Source organism: Protopterus annectens, chromosome 3.part0, assembly GCF_019279795.1.
Source record: "Protopterus annectens isolate FY-2018-M chromosome 3.part0, PAN1.0, whole genome shotgun sequence".
Lineage (NCBI taxonomy): Eukaryota > Metazoa > Chordata > Ceratodontiformes > Protopteridae > Protopterus > Protopterus annectens.
The window spans coordinates 1,280,534,280-1,280,560,382 of record NC_056731.1 but is presented as its reverse complement, the minus strand read 5'-3'; positions in this window follow the sequence as shown (position 1 = coordinate 1,280,560,382).

Genomic DNA, 26,103 nt, shown 5'->3' with positions numbered 1-26,103 from the left:
TACCTTCTCCTCCTGACTGGTTACACCAGTTTTGAGATGAGAGAGCTCAGCCTCCGGTTTGGCTATATAGTTGCATCTCTCACATATATTTGAACCTGTTTGGAGGAGGAGAGGGTTGTCCGTGTACATGAGACAGTTGTAACATTGCCTCAAAATTCCCAGATTCACCAGCTGGACTGGAGAGGAAACCACTGACTGACCTTTGGACATGCTAGAGTAATATAGGGAACTGAATTAAAACGGACCAATAGGGGACAAGGTAATCATAGAGAGTATAAGAGTAAGTAGTGCTTATGGTTTATTAGTGCTAACTTGTAAGATTTTTTAAACTCCATCTTCATTTTATCTCACTCACTAGCTATAACTTCTGAAGACGTTTCTATCCTCCTTAATAACTCTCAAATAATTTCCACTACCCATTTCTTAAATTCTCTTTTTTTTAACAGGTAGGTGAGGAAGTACTAGTTTCTCATTTTACTTCATTAGCCTACATGTATATCTTAGTTGTTTCTGGAGCATAATCTGACATAGTTATTGGATATGTAATGAAGCTTTCATTTAATGCACGTTCCTATGAAATATAATTTCTGTTTAGTCTAGCCCTGTTATTGTACCTTGAGGAATAATATGTAAATTTTGTCAGAGTTCCTATTACCGAGTTCACATCTTCCATACCAAATATTTTCATATTTTGTTTAGCAATCTACTGTCTTTTATTATATGTTCTGGGTCAACAAATATGCCCTCATTGTTGCATATTAAATTCCAGTCCCCACCTATAAGTAATCTTCCTTGCTGAAAGCTGATTATTTCTCAAAAAAAATTCTTAATCTCAATAATAGTTTTAGGTGGAATATAAATACATGCCACAGTAATCCTCCTACATTGTCAGTAGTCCCTTACTACCACAAATCTATCATTATAATAGTTTTAGGTGGAATATAAATACATGCCACAGTAATCCTCCTACATTGTCAGTAGCCCCTTACTACCACAAATCTATCATTATTATCCTTTTTCCTCTTCTATCACTATTGGAGCTCCTCTAGCAATTAGTAATCATATTTTCCTTTGTCCCTGATACACTGCTGAATATTCCTCCTGCAATTCCTTTTTCATCAAATTCACGTGCTCATTTATTTCCATTTGTGTCTCCTGTAACTCTGCTAATCGCACGCTGAATTTCTTAACATAATTCAATACTCGTGCATGTTTGTTGAGATATGTGAGGCTATTCACCTTCCAAAATAATGTGTAGTGTGGCCATTATGATAAGAAGTTACTATTCCCACCTATTTTTTTATATATATATATATATATATATATATATATATATATATATATATATATATAAAAGCTTTTTTAAATGTCTGTTTCCAGCTTTTATGTAACATGCACCCACTATTGTTTAGCAGGTTGTCTCTTATACTGTTGTTTCACGCCATCTCCATTTTAATCTATGGCACATTTTATGAGACTTTTTGTTTTAATGAAAACCCTCAAACAAAAAATAAATCACACCCCCAAAACACCCCCATAACCTATTAACTTAAAACAAGCACATACAACTACTATGTACATCTTCAAATAATGAAGTTTCAACCTTCTTGATAGAAACATTTTTCCCAAATTTACAGCTGCACATGCAGGCAAAACCTAACCTAAAATGAAGGTTAGCCATGTTAAGATGCATGATATGGCCTGTGCTCCTATTTACACTAATTACTGTCTGTTCTTGTCTTATCTTTAATCTCCTCCTAGATGTGAAAAACACAACTACGTTTTAGAAAACATTACATTTTAGCCTTAAAATGTGCTCTGGCTTTTTATTGTATACCAGTCAGCTTCCAGCAGGGATTAATACTTATTGGTGAACATTTATTTGCTAAAGAAAAAAAAACTTTTAATTACCTTCAGTGTTCTCTTATTTACTTGCTTATACAAAAACAACTTGTTATTGGATTAAGTCAAGGGCCTTAATCCAGCCAGTCACCTATGCAAATATAAGAAAAAACGTATCAACTCTACATATTAAAATCAGTGGACTTTTAAACTCCCCACCTTAGCAGCCCAATATTACAGCATACTAACTTAAACGTGCTTTTGTACAGCCATCCTTCATTTTTTTTTACATTTGAATGCCTATGTTTCTTAAAACTAAAAAAGAAGAAAATAAAATGCAAAGCTTACTTTAGTATCTTTATTATATACAGCAATAACTGAAAATGTTTGCTATATAACTTGTGATTTATAACATGAAATGATGTGTTCAAATACTATTAATAACAAAAATTGTTTTACTTAGTTTTTTTTCCATTCCTTTTAGTATCCTTCCAAAGATTAATGACATGAAGTTGGGTATACACTTTTCAGTCTTCCACAAGTTTAACAAATTCAGCAAAAGTCCAATCTTTTCTCCTTTTCTTGCAAAGTCATATTTCACTAATGTGACTGATATTTTATAACCTTGCATTTATTCACTAATTTCAGTGTTGTTGGCCTTCTTCCTGTTCATCTCCCTCTTCCAACCCCAGACTCCCATTCAAGTCCAAGGAGCTTCAATCTTTTTTAGTCAACTCCTGTGTTTTTTTTGTTTTTTTTTTTGTCTCTCAATCATTTCCCTTTGAAGCATTGGAAAAAGTTTCACTGGCAAAGTCTCTCTATGACTTTCATTATAAGAATAAAGAGAAGGAGAGTTGTCTTCTGCTTGTTAACTCATTTCTGTTGGACACACTTTTGTATTTCCTCCTTAGCCAATTCTGCATCAAAAATGGCTTTGATCCTCCAGGAAAAATATTTTGAAGTAAGCTGGATACAACAGTTTGAATCTCATACCTGCCTCCTGACATTCCCTGATTGCTGGCATAAATGTTCTTCTCTTCTGCCTGGTGTATCGTCAATAATCATTTTCCACAAACACTCTGCTGTCTCCAACTTTTAACACTTTACCCTTCTGCCACAATTTTGTCAGGATCAACTTTCTGCAAGCATAATTGAAACTTTACTAATACAAGTCTTGGCTGTTTTCTCATGGCCAAATTTGCAATATACACACAGTGTGTACTTTCAATTAACAAATCCTGCTGTGGAATACCTGTCCAGTTATTTATTTGTGCTTTCATAAAATGAATACAGTCTGTTCCTTCTAGTTTCTCTGGTGCAACAGAAAATCTCAGATTTCTCTGCATGTTCTGTCCTCTAACTCAACTATTTTTTTTAAAACAGCTCTTCTTGAGCAATCCTGTACTCAGCAAGCCTTTTCTGAATTTCAACCTTTGATTTTTGCAGTCATATCAGTGCTTCTGAATGGCTGTTTAAAGCTTTTTCCATTTTTTTCTAAACTTTTATTATTTGAGTTGATATACTTCTTCAATGTTTTAATTATATTAATCAGCTCTGAGCACATTTGTTTTATTTTCCTCTAAATTACTGGAAGCCATGTCTTACAACAAAGCGGGTGCTTACATGGCCTTTTGCTAAACAGATTTTCTTTCAGGCTCACTAAGTTTCTTCTTTTCTGGCATCCAGGCAGTGTACTTAGTCACCAGTAACTGAATTAACTAAATCCAGCAGTGTAACTGGTCTCTATCTCTCAGTTTCTTTCTTCACGCTGAAAGATCTGAAAATAAGCTGTTGATCAGTGTGCAACCATTGTGGAAGTCCCTCATATAACTTCTGATTATATTAAAAAAGTCCCAGGAATCCTTTAAAAAGGAGTCCAACCTTTGAACTAATAGATTAAAAACTTGATCCAAACGTGGAAATTTCTTTCATAACACATCCTGTGGCAGAAACAATCAGCCTAAAGGGTGAGAAAAATCATCCTTGTGAACTTTAGGCACCCCAACTGCACGACTAATATTGGAAAATCAAATTAAAAAAAATCAAAGTGGCATTAATATACCCCTGACATAGTAAATCTTCCAAAATGTACCTAATGTAGTAATATCTTATACATATGTACATCACATAAATGAACTTCTTTAAATTCCATTTCATTAGATAACATGTTCTCAATAGCTGCAACATATTTGTTCTGATACAGAATGACAAAGCCACCCTTATAAACTTTAGTTGTTGGCTTCTGAACTCTTAAATAATCTTCCTATCATCAGAATCAAAATTATACATGTTCTATAGGGTAGTTTCTGTTTTGGTAGCATCTTTGTTGTGTTTTGCTGTTTTGGTTTTGAGTTACTCAACTTTGCTGGTGTCCTGGGTTTTGTTTTTGAAAAGGTAGAATATCCAAACACATACTTTCATTTTAAAAGAATGTCTAACATAATGTTGGGCACAACAGATGTATTGCAGACAAAACTAACCCTTTATCACAGAGAATTTCAGAAGGGGATGAGTACATCAAATCTTGGAACTCAACCCATTGACAAAGCAAGAGCTAATGCACTCAGGCCACCAAACCCTTTCACTAACTGAATGAATTGTGAAGTAGCTGTGTGCTGGACTGACAGTCCATAGGATTCAGCAAGCTCTGCATGGTGTGCAGGAATAGTGCAGGAGCTGCTGGAGGCAATATGGTCACTGTGTGATCCAGGAATAAGCTCCTGGGATGTGCATGAGCGTTCCTGCACTATACCTGCATGGACACAGCTCCTGTATGCAAATTACCCCATTTGCAGATGAAAGCATGCAAATGAGGTGAATTTGTGATCCAGGAAGCTGGCAGCCAGCCGTGCAGGACTAGTGTAGTCTGCAGAAATGTACTTGGTTACTAACCGAGTACATTTCTGCAAACTACAAAACAGAGCCATTACAGCTCCAAATAAAGGGTGTGTATAATGTGAAAAGCATGCCAATGGCCAAATATATGGCCATTGGCACGGAAAACAGTTGCAAAAATTAAAAAAAAAAACGTATTTTTTTTAAGCTGATTTCGGCGATTTAAGCATAGGGCAGTGGCGTGCAAACGGGATCAGGCCAAAAATAAATAAAAAAACTTGAAATAAGCATTCTATCCAAAATCACAATTTTGCCATTATACTCAATGGCAGGCAGAAGACAACATGGCCAGTGAATAGTGGTTGCTAAGGGGAAAGGCTCAATGTGGGACTTGTAACTAGGCATTAGCAGGCAATCCTAAGCAAAGGAGGGGAATGATACTGAATCCTAGATCCCCCTTATGGCTAGCCTGCACCCAACCATGTCAGTGCAGGAAGACCATGGTGCAAGCTTAAGAGCTAGCTGACAGAGGGGTGTGTCAGGCATACTGTAAGCTTATTGGAGCCCTGTGGCTCGGGTTTGCCCTTAGGTTAACAGAGCTAAGCAAGGGGGCATGTCTGAGGCTGCCTATCACTTTTTACATTGTCTAAGTGGGTGTGTGCACCGTGTTTTAAAGGGAAAAAAAAGTAAAACAGGAAATAGCAGCTCTGTGCACATCTGAGTGCTGTGTTTGCGTGGCACACCCTTGGGCTTAAACAGGAAGGCAATGTGAAGGGAAAACAGCAGTAGGAAGGTAATCAAGGAGAACTAGCATAACTGGCAGGTGAAGTGTATCAGAATCAGCCAATTACACAAGCAGAAGCCCAGCCCAGTCCAGCACACCACTATAAACTATGCAAACACCTTTCCCTCTGGTTTCTCCCACAAACTCTACACCACCAGTGTACACAAGCGGGCAATTTTACCAAAGAAAAGCAACAAAATGATGGGGACTGCAGCAGCTATCATAAATCAACATGTGAAAGAGGCTGAGGGTGGTGAGGATGAGACTATGGGGGGGGCTACATGAGCTGGAGATAGTGGAGCACTATAGGGTGGACAGGGACCTCCTACAGCAAATTGTTGAGCTATGTCAGCCACACCTCACACACAGAACCAACAGGGGGAACCCATCCCAGTGGATATCAAGGAATGTGTAGGCCTAGAATAATAACCACAGATACCTTCCAAAGGCCAACTGGGGATATCATGGGGATCTCACAGGCATCAGCATCCAGGGTACTCCACCAGTTCCTGGATGCCAGGTCAGCACATGCCTGTGAGCACGTATATTTCCACAACAGCCATGAGGCATTGGCCAGCAATATGCATCTCTTCCACCAAATAGCAGAATAAGCTGAGGTAGTGGGTGCTATAGACTGCACGCACATACGCATCAAAGCACCACCCGGTGAGCGGGGTAGGGTCTACATAAACCAGACATGGCAACTGTGTGTGTGTGTGTGTGTGTGTGTGTGTGTGTGTGTGTGTGTGTGTGTGTGTGTGTGTGTGTGTGTGTGTGTGTGTAGGGATCAATGCTTTTTAGGACATTCACACTCACTACAATTTCAAATGCCCTACTTTGGCAGGGCTGCTGATGTCATTCACTTTGAAATATACCTTTGGGGAAGGAGTAGCCCAGTGAGCTCCACGGTGTGTGCCATGACTGCATAATGCTGTAGTGTGATATACTAGTTAGGTAGGAGTTCTATTCCCAGACATGGCAACTGTGTAACTTTGTGTGTGTGTAGGGAGCAATGTTTTTTTGACCATTCATTGTCACTACGCACACCTAAAATTGGAGAACACCGATAACTGTGCAGTAACATATACCTGATCCAAGGCTCCAGAGAGCACCCCTGCAATACCAGGTACAGGTCTCACCACACCTGTCGGGCACCAAATCAGGACCAAAACCATAAAGGTGGAGGAATGTCCATATTCACTAAGGATATTCACATCTCCAGGCTACTTGCCCAACAGAATGTGTCTGAAATACCCACTGTGCAACTAACAGTAGATTAGACTGCATTCCAAATTGTATAGCTTGCTACAGATCCCCCACCATGCCCAATGATTCCCACTACAGCTTTTGAAACATACTGTGAAATATTATGATACAAGCAAACACCCTAATACTGAGTGATTTACACTACCCTGCCATTAACTGGGAAAACTACTGGTGTACCAACACATGTGCCCAACTGTTCTTGGAAGTCATAATTCCCAATGCTCTGGATCAAGTAACCCATAGTCCAACCAGGGGCTCAAATATCCTAGACCTGGTCATTGTCAACATGGGAAATCAATGCTCCACACTTATGGTCACCCCATTGGTGGTTAGGTCAGCCCACGAGCTAATCACCCTTAAAATCAACATCCCTCCCCCACACCCCAGTAAGGAAACCTCCATAACACACATCTTCAAAGCCAATGTCATGCTACATGTCAGACGTGACTAACGTCATGACACCCATGCAGATGGGAACTGAAAGGACGACTGCTGAATCCTACATGAAGGCACTGTACGAGCATACCCACTCGTACATGAATTGTGCCATCCAATATAGAACCAAGACGCTCCCCACCAAGAAAAGGAAGCTAATGTGGTGGCCCCCTGCCATAAACATACTGTACAACAAAAGGAGGAAACTGTTGCAGAAATGGGAGAATTTCCAGGATGCAAAATACTCCCTTACCAGCCACAGTAAGAAGCAGAGATCCCTCATAACATCCACCAAAGCTAGTTATGAACATAATATAGCCAAAGATGTCAAAGACAACTGCAAGCCATTCCATAGCTATGTGAGGAATCTAAATAGCAATGCTCAAATCTGCTCTGAGCTACAACAGGATGATATTAAATATACTGCTCCCAGGGATATTGCCAATATCCTGGCAGATCGATTCAGTGCCAACTGCACCCCCTCCCACCCATCAAAGGGCCCATCTCAACACAGAAAAATTGCCAGATTCCAGTAATAATGGCCACATAGGTAAAAACCACACTCTCTCCAGAGCTATGAAAACAGCAGCCATGGGACCAGTCAACATCCCGGGCTATGTACTACATGAGCTACAAACTGAACTGGCACCTCACCTATGTGCCATGTCTAATCATGGCCATACCTCAGGCTTCGTGCCCACTGTGTGGCACACAGCTACAGTTATCCCAGTCCACAAGGGGGGATACCTTGGATCCTGGGAACTACAGCCATAGCAGTATGATGTGCCTGATCTGCAAGTTCATGGAATGCATTATCATGGAAATTAAAACAAAGACATTGACAACCTGCAAACACTGGACCCCAACCAGGTTGGCTTTGTGAAGGGCCAATCATGTCACCTCAACCTGATTGACAACTGTGAATCCATCTCCAGAGCTGTGGATGAGGGTAAGGTGGTTCACACAGCCTATCCGGACCTTGCCAAGGCTTTCAACACCATCCCCCAGACTGGAATCATAGATAAATGTATCAAGCTGGCCATTAATCCCCATGTCACCTGATGGGCTGCCAACTGCTGTACGGAGAGAACTCACACTGCAAATGTAGGTGGCACCAAGCCCAGCCCCAGACAAGTGACAGTTGTAGTACCTTAAGGTTCAGTCCTGGCACCGCCCTTCTTTGGCATCTACTGCTCTGAAGTACAGTCCAACAGTAAGGGACTCTGGCAAACAAATGTTGCAGATGACTGTACACTGGGAGCCAGTATTGAATCCCCACATGATGTGGATATTCTACAGAATGGCCTTACAGAAAGACATACTTGATGCCTGAGCCATGGCCTCAAGATCAATGCCAAGAAATATATAGTTATCCGCTTTGGGGAGGGTCATGTACCTGTGAAGTACCACACAGGTGGCAGTACACTAAGCACCTAAAGTGTGATAACACACTTAGGGACACAGGTGGACAGTGGTCTCACCTTTGCTAACCACATTGCCACAACAGTCAGGAAACCCACCTATGTGGCACACCTCACCACTAAGGGCTTTACATCCAGAAAAAGGAGACCATTGTCCCACTGTAGTCATCTCTCAGTAGACCCAGTACAGACTAATGGCACATTATGTATGTACCTCACAAGACATCTGCAACAACTAGAAAAGCTGCAGACATACCTCACAAAATGAATCACAGGCCTAAACCAGATGCCCTATTATGACCATCTGAAAATCATCCAGCTATACTCACATATTGTGTTCTCAGAGGTTATATCTGCTTAACATACCATGCCATGTCAAACACACAGCTGTTGGAAATGCTACACTTAAAGAATTCCAAACCCTCACAGCCACATGTTCCAGGGATCCAAATCTTGTCATCTCAATGAACAATCCATGCTGGAGGGATGTGTTCCTGACCCAGAGACTCCCCAGACTCTGGAATAGACTGCCTATACATGTCAAGCAGAGAGCCTCTTTGGCCCTCTTCAAAAGGAACCTGGACGATTGGATGGGAGATAGGAAACTGACCCCGGGGATCATGTCAGCTCCCCTACTAGACAGGGGTCCAGGGAAGAAAATATTGTGGGAATACATATCCAGGGAATTGTCATGTCTAGGCATGTATAGGCCCAAGGGCTGATAGCCTAGTATCAACCTATGAGCCTATGAACCTATGAACTACACTTTCCATTGCCCAACCTTGGCAAGGTTGCTGATGTTATACACTTTGAAATACACCTTTAGGGAAGGAGTAGCCCAATAATCTCCATGGCACATCCTATAACGGTGTAATGCTGTAGTGTGATATACTAGTTAGGTAGGAGTTCTATTCCTAGACATGGCAAGTGTAAAAGTTTGTGTATTTGTTTGTCTGTGTAGAGACCAGTGCTTTTGAGGCCATTCCCAGTCACTACAACTTCCATTGCCATAGTTTGGCAAGCCTGCTGATGTCATTCACTTTGAAATACACTTTTGGGGAAGGAGTAGCCCAGTAATCTCCACGGCATGTCCCATAACTGCATAATGCTGTAGTGTGATACACTAGATAGGTAGGAGTTCTATTCTCAAGCATGGCAAGTGTTAAAGTTTGTGTGTTTGTCTGTGTAGGGATCAAGGCTTTTGAGGCCATTCAGTCACTACAACTTCCATTGCCCTACTTTGGCAAGCCTACTGATGTCATTCACTTTGAAATACACCTTTGGGAAAAGAGTATCTCAGTAATCTCTGTGGTGCATGCTATAACTGTAATGCTGTAGTGTGATGTATTAGTCAGGTATGAGTTCTAATCCCAGACATGGCAACTGTGAGACTTTGTGTGTGTTTGTCATTCATATCCTGTGTGGAGGTAGCTGTCAGTGTATAACAACTGGACTCATTGTGCAAATTTCTTATATGGTGGGCCTATTACATGTCACAATGTCCACCTTACAAGGATAACAGATGTCAAACAGCAGAGAGGCTGGGGTAGACAATCCATACACCTACATGTGACATCATGGCTTGGCGAACAATATAGACAACCCTTGTATTACCCAGAGATCACTCTCCACCCATATCTCATACACAAACACACTCGGGTAGGCAACAACAACTATGTTGGTAGTTCCCTGCATATTGCTCACAGATAGTAACCACAGTGTGATTGCAGTGGACTACAGAGGACATGGCACCCTGTCCCATCCCTACAATAGGCAAATCATTGCATACAGTGCTCCTTCACTATGTTTCCCACTGGACGCCTGCAGCAACTGTAGGGCCAGCAAATGAAACCCACAAAAGACATACCATGTCTTATACACATGCCCTGTATGGACAGATGCCACTGACACCAGGAAATACCTGTATCATGCTGTCAATGTAGGGGCAGGGTCGACCTGGTGTCCATTGCTAGTCCTCACCACATGAGGCCAGGAATGACACATCTGATTATAACAATCTGTCTACATAGCATGCGCCAAACACCCCAGGTACACTTCCACATGTCACAGACCATGCATGTGGGATGTGTGCACATCCCAGACACCATCCATGTCATGGACTATAGAACACATACATGGCAAGCATTGCACAGCACTGGCCACCCACAATAGTAACTGAGATGACTGGATGGTGAATACAATACCCACTTGTGTGGGGCAATCCAGACACTACACCCCTGTGCCACACTGCAGACCATTGTCATGTGACCTGATGCCAAGGTATACCCTTTACCTAGCCTTGTACAGCCTTCTGGCATAGTCAACCACTACACACCTGTGAAGCAATGCACCCATGCATGTCAGTACTGGCAACCTGTGTCTGTGTGTGTGTGACGTATAATGACTTGGACACCATTCACACTCACTACACCTCCCATTGGACTATTGAAGCATGCCTTCTGATGTCAGACACCTTGACATACCATTTGCCCATATATCATCCTGATAACCCCTAAGGTGCATGTGATACCTGCGTATTGTACTGTGGCAAACTAGCTAGTTAGGAAGTCTAATCCTGACACTGCCAACTGTGATAATGTGTGTGAGTCCCTGAGAGAGTGTTGCTGTGTTGACCTTGACACCTGTTCATGTGGACAGGCATGTGTACTACACCTACCTTATCCCTCCTTTATCAATGTTGCAGATGTCATTCACCATCTTTTGGCCAACTCCCCAACATGTAAACTTTGTGGTGCATGCAATAACTGCATAGGCATGTGATAGCAGTACATAGTCAGGCAGGGGTTTGAAACCCCATACTGATAAGTACGTGACACAAACAAGCTTAGGTTTTACTCTCCCACCCTCCCTCCCTGTCTTACTTTGTCTCTGTCTGTCTCTCTCACTCCCTCTCTGGTGAATGTGGAAGAAATACACCTGCTTTGCTTAGGCAGCAGCTTGTGTTTTGTAAATGATGCTCATGATCAGCTGATGGTCTCTGCATGAATTGCAGTCACCCACTAGCTGATTGCATTTGGAACAGCTGTGGTAACATTCCCATAGCCAATTGCATGGAAACACACTCCTATAACTAGGAACATCATGTGTGTGTTGGCCCTTTTCATTCACTGTGAGCAGGACTTCATGTCGGTGTTTGGCAAACAGCATCACAGATGGTAGTGGGATATACCTCTAACAACTTACACTGTGGAGACAAGCCAACAAACAGGAGGGGGATGTTCCAGACATAACTACAGTATGTAAGTGTTGCTCTTCTGCATTTGGAGTAATGTTGGTTTAACAGGGTTTGTGTGGATATGGCTGGTCTACATGATTTAATACATGTAATGACAGTGTTATGTGTTTGAGGAAACTCCCACCTGTAGGGTTATCTGCAGACTGGCCAGTGTTTGGAGTCTTATGTTTCTTGTGTTACTCACAGATCACCTATCTTAGAACTGCAGAAGCATAGTCTGAGGATTGCAGTCAGTACATGGTGACAGCCATGAGAGTTACTGACTTCATATCCCTCATAGGACATATGTCACAACAAACACTGTTACAACAGTAAATGTATGAGGGTATCACAGCAACATGCCAATATTGGCCCAGTGTTTGTGGCTCCAGCTCCAGGTCTGTCAACCTTTGTACATATGTCATGCAGTAAGGGGTGCATATGTTCTGTACACCATTATATATTGACATCATACCTGATAACAAGCCAGTCAGATATCAGACTGCTAGACATGTTATGTATAGTAGGGGTTATTTCTGAGAACATAACCTGAGCATTCTGTGGTAGTGTGTGCAGTAGTGGGGTCTGTGTACTTATGGTGATTGTAGACAGTATGTGTTTTGTGAATACGTACCTTGGTCTGTGTACAGACTGTTGTAGATGTCATTGTTCTTGGTCCTGTTCTATCTGATATTACATGCTGCTCCAGTGTATGGTACCCTATTGGCTCACATGTTTGTAGGGCCAAACACACACATGTCCCATACCACAGACAGGCATTGGACCGCACTGTGTCATGACCCAGTATATGTAGGGTTAGTGTGCGAGTGGCACATATGAGGATGGTGTTGATCAGAAAGTCCATATAGTGTAATATTAAGCTTGTGCACCATATGTGGTTTGGCTGTGTTCACATTGGTTGTGGGTATGCACTTTCACACAGGTGTCTGTTACTCTGTGCTGTGACATGTCTGTAGAGCCTGTTATATTTCCAGGTACATGTGTATTCCCCTATACAAAATGTAGGCAAGTTTTGTGGCAGTCTGGTTGTAGTTTGCACAGTGCTTTGTTCCATGCTGAGCAGCATAGTGTAATTACCCAGTGTGATGTCACACATCACATGATTTCATGATACTTTAAATTAAAGGTATAAAATCATACCATAAAAATAAAAAACTGTCTTGTTTTCCGAACAGCTTAGAATGTCAAAGTTTCATAAAAAATGTCTTAATATAAAAACATCATCATATTATGATTTGAATGTTATTTTAGTGCTAAAAACATTTAATATCAATGCATTATTTCAGACAAGGGGCTCTGTCTGCTACCAAACTGATCTGCCACAATGACTCCTTGCATTCTAAAATCAAGTCAGTGTTCCCTATATAATCCAATTGTTGAACATAATCTATGACTGAAAAAGTGGACTTTTTAAAGTTCACACAGTGAATAGCATGCCTAGCTAAAGCATTGGTAAAGTCCTTTTTCTTAATAGCAAGTGTATGCTCATATATTCTACGCTTCAAACATCTAATGGTTTTTCCTATGTAGTAACTAGGACAAGAGTCAAATACTGCCACATTAACTATGTTTGTACTCTCACAGGTAAACCGTCTGTGGACCCAAATAGTCCTTTTAAGATGTAGAATAAATGTACTAGATGTATTGCTTATGTACCTACATTGTTTTCACTTCCTAGAGGAGAAAGTACCACAAACACTATTCACATCAATCAATGCTACAGTGCCCCCCAATTTTCCAAAATATTTTTGATGTTCTTAATTTTCTTATAGGTGAACTTGGGTTCTACATCTACTACCTGTATGAGTTCCCTATACCACATCAAAACCTTCCAATTGTCCTTAATTATGTGTTTGATGACACCCATCTCATTGACAATGGGATTGGGGAAAGAAATGGTAAACACTGTGTTGTCCTCCTTTTTCCTGTTGTTACTTACATCACTAACCCCCCTAATGATGGGTTTGGCAGCGTTTTGTCTCAGAATAAACACTTCCTTATGTATATTGGTTAACCAAGCCTGGTCATACCCTCTTTGTTCAAAAAAAATGTGTCAGCATGATGACCTCTTGAAAAAAAGTGCCATCATCAGATGTGCGTCTACTGAGGCAAATAAATTGCCCCTTAATCACCCCTTTCTTCATATGTCTAGGGTGTAAGCTATCTCTGCGCAAATATTGGTTGACAAAAATATCTTTCCTATAAATCTTACTCACAAAAGTGTTACTGAACATATCAAAAGCCAGATGTATATCCAAAAAATTAATGGACCTACCAAAACTTCCCACAGAAAATTCCCAAAAATCAGTGGTGTGATTTAAGTCCCTAAAAAAGGACTAAAATTCACTCTCATCACCAGTCCACAGAAATATCAAATCATCAATAAATCTTTGATATAAAATAATGTGGGACTTCTGTGGATGTACACACAAATATCTCTCCTCCCACATGACCATTACAAGGTTGGCAAAAGATGGAGCCACCCTTGCCCCCATAGCCACCTCTGAGGTCTGCTTATAATATCTTTGGTTGAACTCAAAAATTTATTGTCAAAAACTATACCCATAAGCCTGCAAACCATCTCTATTTTACTGTGTGTAAAGCCAGTGTACCCACTGAGATAATCTCTCAGATATTCTATACCAACATCTTGATGAAACAGGGGTCAACATGATGAATATGATTGTAACACATTATTTAAAATAGATTGACACAGTCAAAGAAAATATGGCAAATTTAGACAATAAAATTAAGGGACATTGTTGTTTCAATGTACTTCCTGACTTATATAGTAGCACTGGGGCCAAAGCTGACTGGCACAGAGCCTCCATAGTTACAAGGAAGCAGTCCAAACTGCAGAGGGATCTTTTGGCCTATGCCAAAAAAGAGACCTACCCTTTGCAATGTCAGTGGGCCTTTCAGGAGAACACTATCAATACCAATGCAACTAAAAACAACAACATCACACAGGGTGAGGTGAATGATAATGGAAGTAGAAACAATAATAGTATGACCACTAATAATAACAACAATGTCCCTAATAACAAAAACAGTAACAACAACAGTAACACAGTTCAGCAAGTTTCAACGGGGTCTGACAATAATAATCCAACATTTTCTAAAGTGGTTTCATCTACAAATAACCCCCATGGATCAGGTCCTTTTTTGGTGGACCAAGGGGGCAACAAACAGACTCCTAGCTGGTCAAACTAGGCTCAGAACAAGACAAAAATGAGGGGAAGAAACAGAAAGAAAAACCAAATGTTTCAGACTTTGAAATTCGCATTTTGAATTTGTCAAACAGTTGTTGTTTTGTCTTTCAGCTTTTCCCGGTTAGGGGTCGCCACAGTGGAACTCTGGTCCACTTATGATTGGCAGTAGATTTTTACGTGCCGAGTTGCCGGCCCTGACGCACAACCTTCAACGAAGGTACGTCCATTCACGCATGTCTCCACACAGAAGACGCTCTAACTGAGAATCGAACAGGAAAACATTTTACTATAAGGTGACAACGCTACCGCTTTGTCAAACAGTGGGCCGGATTCACAAAGGCTTGCACGGAGTCTGAGTAGAGTAAGACTCCATGCAGCCATCATGTCCGATGAGCGATCCAAGAACAGCCTGTAGGGTCATGTAAGAGAGCTCCTAAAACGGCTCTTACACGGACAGGGTGGGATATGCAAATTACCTCAATTGCAGGCGAAAGGCATGCAAATGAGGTAGATTTGCGATTCAGGAAACCTGAACATGTCTGAGTAAGAGCAGTGTTATTTGCAGAAATGTACTCAGTTGACAACTGAGTACCATTCTGCAAATAGCAAAACAGAGCCATGACAGCTCCAAATAAAGGTTGCATCCAGTGCAGGAAGCATGCCAATGGCCAAATATACGGCCATTGGAAATATTTCCTGATGCAATATGAAAATAAAAATATTTTTTTTCCACAGATTTCCGATGTTTAAGCTTAGCGCAGCACCTCGCAAACGGGCTGCGCTCTAAAACCCAGAATACTAAAAATTAAAACCCACAAATGTGGATTTTTTTGAAATTGTTAATGTACAATGCAAGGGAATGGCAGGCTGAAGACAACATGGCTACCGAGTAGAGGTTGCTAAGGGGAGAAGCTCAGTCTAAGACATGTAACCAAGCATTAGTAGGCAATCCTATGTAAATGAGTGTTAGGATAGTGAATCGCAAGTTTACATAGCAAATGAGCACAGTCAGTGGAGTGTAGGAGTAGGATATGGGGAGTAACAGAGTAGAAGATAGGTGACATCATGAGGGAGGTATGTATGAAAGAAGTGAAGCTCATTAGAGCAGAGTGTCATGTGTCAGCTGTCATTTATACATCATGGAAAGAGGTGTGTCAACAGGTAGGCTAGGGAAAGCCAAGAAATGGAAGGTGTATGGTGTGGATAACACCAAAGTTTCTTGCTGAATGGGTATGCACGCATGTGCGCGAGTGTAAACCCAAGTAAGACAGAGTGCGCACGTGTAAGCATGAGTGCATGCGTTTAAGCCGGAGTAAGCATGTATAAGGCTGTTTAAAGAGTTGTAAGCACGTTTGCGCTGGTGTGCATGCATTTTAACCTGAATAAGCAAGTTTTAGTCCATGTAAGCATGTGTGCACGTGTGTTAGCTGCTGTGTGCATATTTGCACTTGTGTGCGCGGCGCTCCCCCCCTGAGGAAACAGAAAGGAAAAAGGAAGCACAACAAATAGTAGGAAGCTACCAGGGAGTACTAGCAGAGCTAGCAGGTGAAAACAATCAGAATCAGGCAATTACACAGGCAGTACACTAGCCCAGCCCAGCCTAGCACTTAAAACTCTACAAACAACAGTCCAGTATGTTTCTCACAACAGACACTGCAGTAAGCTAATAGAAGTGAAAACTGAAAAAGCTTTACTGAGACAAAGAAATGTTAGGGGCTGCCATCGCTGTTATAAGGCGACATATGCAACATGCTGAGGGTGGTGACAATGGAAATGCTGCTGGACAACCCACAGTGAGGATACGGAGAAGAGCAGGCCCAGGGTAACCTACCAGGGGCTACATGAGCTGGAGATAGTGGAGTGCTATAGAGTGGACAGAGACCTCCTGCAGCAGATTGTTGAGCTGTGCAGGCCACGCCTCACACACAGAACCAACAGAGGGGAACCCATCCCAGTGGAAACCAAGGTATGTGTTGGCCTAAGAATATTAGCAACAGGTACCTTCCAGAGACCAACTGGTGATATGATGGGGATATCACAGGCATCAGCATCCAGGGTACTACACCAGTTCCTGGATGCCATGTCAGCACATGCCGGTGATCATGTATATTTCCCCAATTACCGTGAGGTATTGGCCAGCAATATGTGTCTCTTCCAGCAAATAGTGGAATACCCTGAGGTAGTGGGTGCAATAGACTGCACGCACATATGCATCAAAGCACCAGCCGGCGAGCAGGGTAGGGTCTACTTCAACTGCAAGGGCTTCCCCTCCATCAACTGCCAGGACGTGTGTGATACCCAGGGCATAATACTGAATGTATGTGCAGGCTGCCCTGGAAGCTACCATGATTCCCATATCTGGCATCTGACACAGCTGTACCAGACATTTGCCAATGGGGACATCCCACATGGCACCTAGTGGGGGATGCTGGCTATGCACTGGAGCCGTGGCTGATGACACCCATCAGAAACGCACACACACCTGAACAGAAACGCCATAATGAGGCACACGCACAAACACGTAATGTAATAGAGCATGTGTTTGGGCTGCTCAAGTCATGGCTCCGGTGCCTGGACACATCTGGTGGAGCCTTGCAGTACTCACCAACTGCATGTACCCAAATTGTCATGGTATGTGCTATGCTACATAATATGATCCTGCGAAAACAGCTGCAGCAGGACCAGCATAGGACTGGGCCAAACAGCCCCCCACCATTGCCAAGGCCATCGCAGGCAGAGCGTAACTCGGAGGAGGAACAACCTGAGCCTGCCCCAGTAGGCAGGAGGAAGAATGCCCAGTATGCTTTGGCCTTGGCAAAGAGGCAACGCATAGCACATACACTGGCTCAGTAGGAGCTCTGGAAATGATACCTCTCTCCAACTCGCACATATAGTAAAAGAGATGCCTAAGTTGACACTACCTGCTTTCAAACATGTGCAGGGAGTGTAGTATGTGCATCCAACATAGGCAGCCCTGCAGCACCACCTAAGGCATGATTGCCATGTGTTAAGCAATATAAAGCAGTGCTAAACAGCATTAACCACCATGTTGTATATGCAAACAAAATCGCACACACCAACTAGCACAACTGTGGTCAATGTTCAGTAATATTGGGCAACGTCCAGCAATGTTGGTGAATATTGAGCAATGTCGGACAAGCCTGGTCTAAGTAGGGCATAGCTGAACAAAAGCCAACATGCTCATATTTGCTTAACAGGCCCTTAAGCAGTCTGGTCTGCTCACTATGAAAATATAAAGCAGTGATGGGCCTCGAACCCAGGATACTGTGCACTATAGCCAAAGTACTGAACCACTAAACCATGACAGTATTGCAGTGGTCCACCTGTATGAAGGAATGTTGATAAGTCTATACAAAGTATTTCATGGAAACTCTGCAGGCACAGCATTATCCTTGTCGAGTTATCACACAAAGGTGAGTCCTGCAGTGAGAACAGAACCTGACTTCCAACACACAGAGTATAAATGTTAATATTGGTCATGTTCGCACACATCAACAAATGTAGTGGACCTCAGATAGCAACATACTGAAGGGTCACACTGGGCATGCTCACACACTTGAATAAATGAGACAAATGTCAGGCAACAAAACACGGAATGGCAGAACTGGGCATACTCACACACTTAGGCCATGTCTGAGTACAGCAGTAGGCCACGCATATCTGGCAGTTGCATGTGTTAATCCAGGAACCTGTCACTATACAGCAATCCACCCTGTGCACACAGTTATATGACAACAGACACATCTATAATATAGTGGAACCCTGTCATAATCAAATATGTTCTGCAGATACCGAAGTTGTTCATAGAAACTGGTAAAGCAAAGATGATAAAGACCTGCAAACAGTATCAGCAATAAACATTGTGCATCTTGAACATTAGCATAGGTTCAGCGGTCGATACTAGGCTATCTGCCCTAGGGCATGTACAAGCCTAGCCAGAGTGTGTTTGGCATTTGCAACCCTGTTAGATTACTACACTGTGTGTGTGAATAGTAGGTCACACAAGATAGCCCATGTACGTTTAGGCTAGTGTGTCTCTGTCTAGCAGGGACACAGAAGATATCCCAGGGGTAAACATACGATCACCCATACAGTCGTCAAAATGTCTCCAGTAGGTGGTCAGTTGATGGCTCTGCCTATGTGAAACTGGGATTACATTCTGGAGTGAGTGGAGCCTCTGGGATAAGAATCTGTCCCTCCACAATGTCCTATTAACATCTGTGCTGAGGTATACGTCCCTGGAGTGTGTAGCTCCAAGGGAGTCGGATATCCTGAGGTGGAGCATGTCCAGTAATTCTGGGTTGGGTATATCTGTAAACAACAGGCACACATCATATCTGAGTAGGTGGTAAGCAACTGAGTAGAGCTGGACTTACTGCATCTGAACTATGCAGGGCATCTGTGTGAGTCCCTAGATCTGCTTGGTGAGGAACTTCTGTGGCCAGTACAGTTGCTGCAGGTGTCTGGTAAGGTACACCCCAAATGTGGCATTGTAACCAAGCATGGATGTGATGAGTATAGGGGCACAATGACCTCACTCGATCTAGATGTGAAACCATATGGGATAAGGTGGCCCACATAGAAGGTGTGTCCAACCACTTTGGCAACGTGAAAGTCAAAGGCGACAGTACGAACAAGTCATGTCCCCAAACCCCTAACAACTCCTACCATATGTAATGGAGTACTACCTATGTGGTAATGTGTGGGCATGTTATTCCCAAAGGGGATGACTATGCAACTAATGGCATTTAGCTGTAGGCCATGGCTCGGGCACCAGTCATCCATCTCTGTGAGACCCTGTTTGAGTATGCATGTGGCAGCTGGAGAGTTGATCAAGGCACCCAGTTTGCAGTCAAGTGCAAACATGTTCAGCCATATTCCCCCTGTGGTAGCCTGTACGTAAGACAAATATATACTGAACAAGAGAGGTCCCAGGACCGAGCCGTGTGGGATGCCATGTGTAACTGGTGTATAGTCAGACATGGCACCTGCAATTCTGACCATGTGGGTGCTATTCCTGATCCAGGTATCACTCCATTGTGTGAGATATGTGTCCATATTGACGCTGGTGAGCCTATGCATAATGGCCCAGTGGGTTATTGTGTTGAAGGGTTTTGCAAGGTTCAGGTAGGCTGTGTGGACAGCCATCCCTATGTCGATGGACCTGTTAGCCATTTAAAGAAAACAAACAGGTTCAAGAGGCAAGATATGCCCACAACAACGCTGAAATGTGTAGGACACAGTGTCTGTAGGTTCCCGATGTCTATGTGTATGAGTCCCATGACAATACGCTCCATAGCTTTGCAGAACAGGCTACATAGGCTTATAGTGCAATATTGTCTGTGGTCCGTTGTGGCACCAACTTTGTGGAGCAGGACCACTGCCGCTGTATGCCATTCCTTGGGTACATATCCTGTGGTAACTCCGATATTGAACAGTGATGCAATGTGAGGGTTGCGTCTGTTATAATGCTCGTATAAGATGCAGGCTGGGACACCATCTGGTCACATTGATACTGTGATGTACGCTTTGGGGAGGGCAGCACTCACCTGTTACTGTGTGATGTCAGGGAGGTTATACTCTGTTGGGATGGATAGTTGCTCCTTAGGGGGTATGGGTGGGAGACATCTGCACTGAACCTGTTTGCCAGGATGTTGGCAATGCCAGTGGGTTCAGGGTAGGTTTAGTCAGTATGCAGTAACTCACATTATATCAGTGAGTGTCCACCCAGGTTCCTGACATAACTGAAGAAGGCTGTGTGATAGTCCTATGTGTCTGTTGCAATTGTCTGGTAGAAGCGGCCCTTAGAAAAGTTCATGAGTGATTGTAGCTGTCTGCTAGTACAGATCACAGATGCCTTCCCAGTCTGGGATTGTGCTCTATCATGTAGTAGCTTCCTCCTGATGTTGTACAGCTTATTAATGGCTGGGGACTACCAGACAGGTCCCCTGCCATTGGAGTAGTGGGTTCTGTTGTTATTTAGGATAGCATAATCCATGCAGTCCACTAGGTGTCCATAGAATGTGTATGTAAAGGATGCAGTAGTGTGAGCGGTATTTGCCACTGTCTCAGGGTCTCTGAAGGATACCATCTTGCTTCGGTGAAGTGAGATGTTGGCTCATGAGAAGTTCACCAAGATTACCCAGGATGGGTGTGTGGAGGGTATATGTATGTCTAGTGAGATACATGTATGTTCTGACCTTACCAATGAGGGGTATTTCACTGGTGTGGAACATAGAGTCCCCATGTTGGTGATGATCAGGTCCAATATGTATTCCCCCTTGTGGCTGTGCTGACTGGTTGTGCCATAGCATATGAGTCCACAAATTGTAGCGACTGTTGGGTGAGGGTGTCGGGGCTTGAGTAGTATCCCCAATCAATATTTGTGTATATGAAGTCACACAATATAATGGTGTTTGTGGAGACCTTCATATTCTCCATAGTTCCCATGAAAGCTGAGTGTGGTTCCTGAGTTTGGGAGTGTGTTCTTTAGCAGGCAACAAACTGAAAGGCAGTATTGCACAATGGTAGTTGTATATGTATGGTCTGTGATGCTTTGTGCAGTGCTACTAACCTGGAGATGTGTGTATCTGTGATGTATATGGATACTCCCCCTAGTTGTGTTGTCTGTTCCAAGTCTTGTTGTCAGACAGCATGGTATGAAACAACCTGGTAGTGCTGGTGTGCATAAGCGAGCCTGAACCAGGCGTCTGTCAGTGCACAGATATTGCTATCCTCCATACTGAGGAGAGTCCTGAGTGGCCACAATATGAGGTTAACACAACTGTTGTTGAGCAGCATTACCCTTAGTTTCATTTAACCCGTAATGTCTATGGAGGTGGGTTTGTCTTATGAGCCCTGCTTAAAAAAGGCACTATGGTGGTAGCAAGAACCTTAGCCAGCATACCGAAGTCCAAGGGTGACAGGTCCAAGCTGTCCATAGTGAAGCTACGTGGCATGTTGAGCATGTCACCATAGGCTGACAGACACTGTATCCCCTATGAATGAAACAAATTTGTTAGGCAACTGTTAAATGTGATGTGTGTCCGTATACTGTGACATCATAATTGGTGGGTGTAAGATGCTAGACAAGGTCAGGGTCATACTGGCCTGGGCTACATGATCAGAGTGTTCCTCCATGTATCATGTCATGTGGTCCAGGGAGTAACGTCTGAGGTTATACACACCAGCATGGACAATGATGGTGCCAGTCTTGTACTTGCTTTGGAGTGACCTGACTGCCTGTGTTATGTGGCAGATCCTGTCACCCAACAGACAGCCCAAAGTGACTATTCCCTTGTTAGGGCTGGTGAGTGGTACGTCAGTGTGTCTGATAATAAGTGTCGCCTATTACAAATGTATTAGGTGTGTTGTTTAGCCCGAAGGGCAGTGACTGTGTGGCACACTGACATTGTGAACTTTGTGATATGTGGGTATTGTAGTGGGGTAGCAGGTGTGTGTGTCTGCTTTGGAGGTCTCTGCTGCTTAGGTAGAGTACATTTACAGCATCCGAGTATGTCTATGTGTGCTAATGTGCTTTGAGTGCTGTTGCTAGAGGATATGTGAGACTGATATGTGGTGTGTGTGGTTACCTTCACCACCTGATAGACTGTGCCAGTCATGGGTCGAGAGAGTTCAGCTCCCTGAATGTCTATATAGGTGCATCTCACACATATATCTGAGTTTGCCGGGAGGAGGAGAGGGTTGTCTGTGTACATGAGGCAGATGTGACATTGTGTCAATATCACAATATCCACCAGCTGGACTGAAGAGTACACACAAAACCGACCCCTGGACATGCCAGGATATTATCATGACATACTCTGTAGCCTGATCACAAAGAATCAGTAGGGTGTTAAGCATGTAAAAGAGTATAACAGGGATTAGTGCTCATGTTTGTTGGTGTTTTGTAAAGAGTAGCTGAGGAGTCCAGACTGAATCATGACACCTCCTTCAGCTATGTCATAAATATCAATGTACACCCATATATGTCCTGAGTCAGGGCCAACTGTACCTGAGTGACAATGCCGACATCATGACAGACAGGCCCATATGTACATACCCATCCCCCACTGACAATAGTCCACATCATCATAACAGGAGATATCACATGTAGAATGGATGAGCAGCTACCCCCACTGCCAAAAACATGGCAGCAGGTGGAATACATTGATTCCCAATATGTGTCATGCACAAACTACAGAACAAACAGATCATGCACCTGAACAGTCTGCTAAGCCTCACCCCCTACACAGGATGTGGAACCGTTGAATGTGTCACAGCTACAGATGGCACTCCCCACAAGTCAAGTCCAGTATGCCTATGAAGTCTGATCTGCAAGGTCATGGAGTCCATCATGGTTGTAGTCATAAACAGAGCTATTGGAAGCTGACATACACACAACCCTACCAACCGTGGTATGTTCATGTGCGGATCATGGTTCCCAAATATGCTAGACTGTTTGCAAGGAAGCCACCCAGGACATACATCAATGAACACATCTACACATGTGTCACATAGACTTTGAATAGCCCTTTATCAACATCCCAGACACATGTAGTATCCACAAAACCAACAAGCTGTGCATAAATATGTGTTGACATATGACGGAATGTCAATGTGTCCACAGATAGATCACACAAGGTAAGGATTCTGAGGTCTTGTTCAAGCTGTTGACACCTGCTGACCCACATGGACCATTCCTGGAATGGCATAAAACAAAGTGTACACGCATCACCATGTCCAGTCTGATAATGTCACCATACTATAAATACAGCAGGAGAAAAGAAACCAGCCAGTAAAGCAAATAGCGCGCCGTGTTAATGCATCTCTCTCTAGTAGCATAACATAGTTAGGTAGGGGTTTGAATCCTCCAAACAATGAGTGTGTGTGTGTGGGGGTGTGTGTATGTGTGCAGTTTTCTTTGAGAGGAGTGCACATTTTGGAGACTGGGAAAACACACTAACAGAAGTACATTCCTCTTTGGAAAGTCTGATGATGTCACCATCCTACAAATACAGCAGGAGAAGGGAAACCAGCCAGTAAAGCAAATAGCACACCGTGTATGTGTGCAGTTTCCTTTGAGAGGTGTCCCCTTTTTGGAGACTGGGAAAACTCACTAAAAGAGGTACATTCCTCTTTGGAAAGACTGATGATGTCACCATCCTACAAATACAGCCGGAGAAAAGAAGCCAGCCAATAAAGCAAATAGCACGCCGTGTTAGTGCATTACTCTCTAGTATCATAACATAGTTAGGTAGGGGTTTGAATCCTGCAATTGCTGACTGTGTGTGCATGTGTGCAGTTTTCTTTGAGAGGAGTGCACATTTTGGAGACTGGGAAAACACACTAACAGAGGTACATTCCTCTTTGGAAAGTCTGATGTCACCATCCTACAAATACAGCAGGAGAAGTAAAACCAGCCAGTAAAGTAAATAGCGCACCGTGTTAATGCGTCTCTCTCTCTCTCTCTCTCTCTCTCTAGTATCATAACATAGCTAGGTAGGGGTTTGAATCCTGCAAGTGCTGACTGTGTGTGTGTCAATGCGGTGTGGTTTTTGCTTTTACTATGGTATGACATAGTATGATTACAACAGTAAGTGCATTGCACACATCAGGTATCTGCGTGGCAAATATATGTGTGTACATGTCCCCTCAATGAGTACATAGGTGTGAAGCCTGCATACTACATGAATACATTTGTTTCCATTGACAGGTTGTGCCGCTGCTTCTCAGATCGTAGGTCACATATGTACGTATGTGACAAAGCCGTCCACTGTTGTGTTCTGTGGCCAAGGTCATCTGTGGCACACACACCCATGACAGTTACTTAAGAGTAGTGTGAGTGAGGGTATATGCCTGGGGTATATGTCAGACATGGTCATACACAACAAAGACTGCCAAGAATGGACAGTCTTTATAGGTGTACGACTGCCTTGTGGATATGCATTCAGGCCTCTAATGTCTTATGTGATACACCTTGGGACTCCACAATACCTATGGATATGTGGATACCAAAGGACACATGACATAACATGAGGCTGTATGTACACATTGGTACCCAACATACATGTTGAGGGCTACCACCTGTGTGGTACTAACAGGATAGTATGTATAGTACATGAGGATGATGATGCCATAGTCGGCTTACTGCTATATAGCATGTATCAGACAACAGGTATCTGTCTGTATGATACCCTTGTGTAGGATATGCGTCCCATCCAGGGAATGCATTGTAGGCCAATCCATGCATTTCCAGGTTTGGATGGACACATCCCTAGTGTGTATGCATGTACCTAAGGGGGCTATATACCAAACAGGTGTGGTCACAGGAATTGGTGGCGGTCATTACCACTGGTTAGTGTTATAGTGTAGCACCGGAAGGATCCAATTGTTACTGGGTTCCCTACTACTGTGTGTCATTTGTCAGGACATTATCCAATGATTGCTTATAGTCATGTTGTTGAGGTTGTGTATACTACCAGACCGCAAATCATTGACAGATATTAATGGTATCACCCACAGCATAGTGTCAACCCATGTCATACACACGTCTACCCATGTTAGTATATAACTGTAGTAGAATGCATACTGGCCATTGAAAGATACTATGAGATGTTAACAATGTGTACGACAGGGTATGCCACACGTCCCATGTGTCCACTATGCACGTACATCCAGACAGTGTGCACCCACCATGTCCACAGATGTACACTTGCTAATCTGTACTGCACACATCACACACGTACTGTCCACTCACTAACACATGCTGGAAACACATTAAACTTCAGCCAAGTGGCACATGGGTGGACAATACATACACTTCAGCCAAGTGGCACATGGGTGGACAATACATACTCAGACCTAACAGTGGTGTAAACAATGCTACATTGACAATCAGAGCTTTGATGCATAATGTCTGCTCAGATATACCTACAAGGATGTAGTTACACTTCCTTGTTGACAACTTGCTATTATTGCTACACTGCTATAGTGTCACCCTGTGCATCAGCACCATGTTAGCCTCTCCCT